The sequence below is a fragment of the Coffea arabica genome, chromosome 9c (genome assembly GCF_036785885.1).
Source record: "Coffea arabica cultivar ET-39 chromosome 9c, Coffea Arabica ET-39 HiFi, whole genome shotgun sequence".
NCBI lineage: Eukaryota > Viridiplantae > Streptophyta > Magnoliopsida > Gentianales > Rubiaceae > Coffea > Coffea arabica.
Genome location: NC_092326.1, coordinates 32,530,844 through 32,534,244, shown reverse-complemented (window position 1 = coordinate 32,534,244; position 3,401 = coordinate 32,530,844). Strand labels below are relative to the sequence as shown.

Sequence of the window (3,401 nt, the reverse complement as noted above, 5' to 3'; positions counted from 1 at the left end):
GTTTCCCCAGTACAAAAAAGGTGATTCAAACGCTCCTCCTGGGGAACAGTGCAACAGAAGCATCTAGAAGGCTCGTGGACTCCCAACCGGCGCACCTAGTCTAGTAAAGGCAACCTACTCGATAGCAAGCGAATCATGAAGAATGAAATAGTGATAGGGAGCAACCCATGCCAAACACAGGCGGCCCCGAATGACCCATGCGAGTAGCCTCAAACAACCGACAAGGCCGAGGCAATTGTGAATTCCCCGCTGGGGGTTAGCATCCAAACCATCCTGTCCTCCCCTAGGAGAGATGGCGGCCTACAAGCCAAAACAAGTCGTATCAGCTCCGGTTGCAACACCTAAAAAAGGGAGCGGATGTCCCACTCACCACCTATGATAGGGTGCATTTTAGTGAGATATTTTGGACATTATTTCATAATTATTTGACTAAATATTTTATTAATTGGGTGGATTCTACTCAGATATGATTTTGATGCTAATTGCAGGAATTTATGCTGAAAGGTGCTTAAAAGCAAATTCCAGAGGATTTGTCGTACGTGGGGCACTTCAAGCAATGGGGCCCTCTTGAGAAGCTGAAGAAATTTAATTGTAATAGACTTTATTTTATTTGAGTTTTAGGGAGTCTTGTTTTATTTTGAATATTAATTCCGAGAAGAGGAAATCTTTTCCTTTAATTTCGGGAGCTACCAACAAAAAGGGGGAATTGGACGTCAGTAGGGAAGTTTTAAACTTTCGTTTGGCTGAGGTTTAATTGCTGTTTTTCTACTTGTGCGATTTCGGTGGGCCGTAGCTTTGTAAAGAAAGTAGAAGACAATAGCCATTATTGTTGACTTTTGCAAAACAACTCTTCATGCTTGGATTGACCGACAATTGAGAAATGAAGCAATTGAGAAACCTTTCTCTCGTGTATCTTGCTTAGCAATTAGGAGAAAAGAATAAGGGTCGCAATTGTTGACTCTTGGCTTTGCTTTTCAATTGGCTTTGACCAACATTGAAATAGGGCATCAGACCCTCTTTTACGTTGGCTTTCTGGAGACAATTGGACGCAATAAAATCTTGTGCTTTTTCCTCCTGGGGTTGGCCGAAGTAGGTGAACCGATTTGCAAACTTTTCCCAATTCTACACGCGCGGTTTGTCCTCTATTAATGGAGGGCTAATTCTCTAATTCTAATCAATGGGGCAACTGACGAATTGGTTCAACAATTACTGTGAGATTTAAACCATTTTTAATTATTTTCTTCACTTTTTGATATTTATATGTTTCTTGCTTTCAATTGCTATAGTCTTGTGTATGATTGGTTAGTGCGCAATAATTAATTATTCATATAGGCTATTTTCCTAAGTAGGGGTAATTGAATCCGTAATTGTTCGTTATCTCTGCCTTAGTAGCAACTGGCGTAATTGGGTTTATGTCAGGGGAACATACGATCTAGTTTAAACAAACTCTCGTAGCGTGTTTGTTAGTTAGGATTGGACCTTTATAATATTTAATGCAAGTTAGAAATTAAATCCTACGATCGTACCTAGGGTTGATTTTGGGTTAGGAAAATAGCTAACGGTCGTACCTTAGCTATCGATAAATTAAGGAAGAATTGGTTGTTTATCGCGTGCATGACAACTATAACCAGTCTATCAATAAATGTTGGAATTATCTGTGAATCGATGATCAGTGCATGAACCATTTGTGAAGTGTACTCTTGGCTAGAGTTTCTCTTAATTATTCCTGTTAATTAATTATTTTCTGCATTTAATTTATTTAGTTGGTATTTAATTCTAAAACCCCCCTGTTTGTTTTGACTTGAAAAGAAATAAATTCCTCTCGCTAGTCCCTGAGGAGACGACCCTACTTGCCACTGTCTACTAGTTAGTGAAATCAGTTAAATAATTGATTCAAGTATATCGGATTAAGCAAACTCTTCGGGAACAGGGTGAATTAAGTAACCCATTGCACACCTAGAGTTCCTGCTCCAGTACTCGAATTGACTATTGACTGTTTCAGGTGGTAGTTAGGTTTTATTTATTATTATTGCACAGGTTCGGCACCTGTCAATTTTTGTAGCCGTTGCCGGGGACTAGCGTTTGAAATATTTATTTCTTTTTTAGTTCAGTTTTTTTTCTTTTTCTTGATATTTTTGCTAGTTTATGCCCCATTCTTCTCGCACAGGTGAATTAATATACGATCCTGAGATTGAGAAGGCAGCGCGTAGGCGAAGGCAAAAGACCAAGCGACGAAAAGAATGGCACTTATCTACTGCAAACGAGTCAGTAGAAAACGAATTTAGCATGGCCAACGCCCAAACATTAAGGAAGTTGGCTATCCCGGAGTTGACTCACCATTCCTTGTGCATCACATTTCCCACTTTGGCTGAGAATACCGCCTTCAAACTGAAGTCGGGGTTGATTCATCTCCTACCCTCGTTCCATGGTCTCTCTGGTGAAGAGCCCTACAAACACGTCAAGGAGTTCGAAATGGTTTGCTCTAGCATGAAATCTCCTGGGGTCACTGAGGAGTAAATTAGACTTAGAGCCTTCCCCTTCTCTCTCAAGGATGCAGCAAAAGATTGGTTATATTATCTACCTGCAGGTAGTATCACCATATGGGTACAATTGAAAAAGAAATTTCTAGAAAAATTCTTCCCCGCATCCCGAGTTGCGAGTTTGAGAAAGGAAATATGCAGCATTAAACAGTATCCCGGAGAGTCCCTGCATGAATATTGGGAAAGGTTCAACAAGTTGTGCACTAGATGCCCGCAACATCAAATTAGTGAACAACTGTTGACCCAGTACTTCTATGAAGGGCTCCAGTCAATTGACAGGAGTATCATTGACGTTGCAAGTGGAGGTGCCCTGGCGAACAAGACACTGAAGGAAGCATAGGAGCTTATTGAAGCCATGGCAGAGAACTCTCTGCAGTTTAGGTACCATGAGAGTAACTCCACTCGTAGGGTTAACAAGGTAGAGACGTCATCCATTCAGCAGCAACTGTCAGAGTTGACATCCGCTGTTAGACAATTAGCCATGGGAAACACACCGCGAGTGAAGGTTTGTGGAATCTGCACTAGCATGGATCATTGCACGGACACGTGCCCCCTTTTGCAAGAGGATGGAACGGAACAGGTGAACATGGTCGGAGGCGTGCCCGCACCTCGAAGGCAGTACGACCCGTATTCTAACACGTATAATTCGGATTGGAGAGACCATCCTAATTTCAGTTATGGGAACAGACCACAAAATTCATTCTCAAATCGTCCACCAGGGTTTCAGCAACCATGGCAATCGAAACCCCAGCCTTCATCCTCCAACGTAGGAAGTTTTTTGGAGGATATTGTCAAAAGTCTGACTACGACTACCGCCCAGATCCAGCAAGAGATTAGACAGCTCCAGCAGGAGACCAAATT

General features: G+C 41.8%; 1 non-coding gene across 1 annotated transcript; it reads right to left on the bottom strand.

Annotated features, from left to right (window-relative positions):
- Nucleotides 1-2,658: 2,658 nt before the first annotated feature.
- LOC113728295 (small nucleolar RNA R71) lies at nt 2,659-2,765 on the bottom strand. Its single transcript, XR_003458024.2, has one exon. It is a non-coding gene; the product is annotated as a small nucleolar RNA R71 (small nucleolar RNA).
- Between the last annotated feature and the right edge of the window lie 636 nt (nt 2,766-3,401).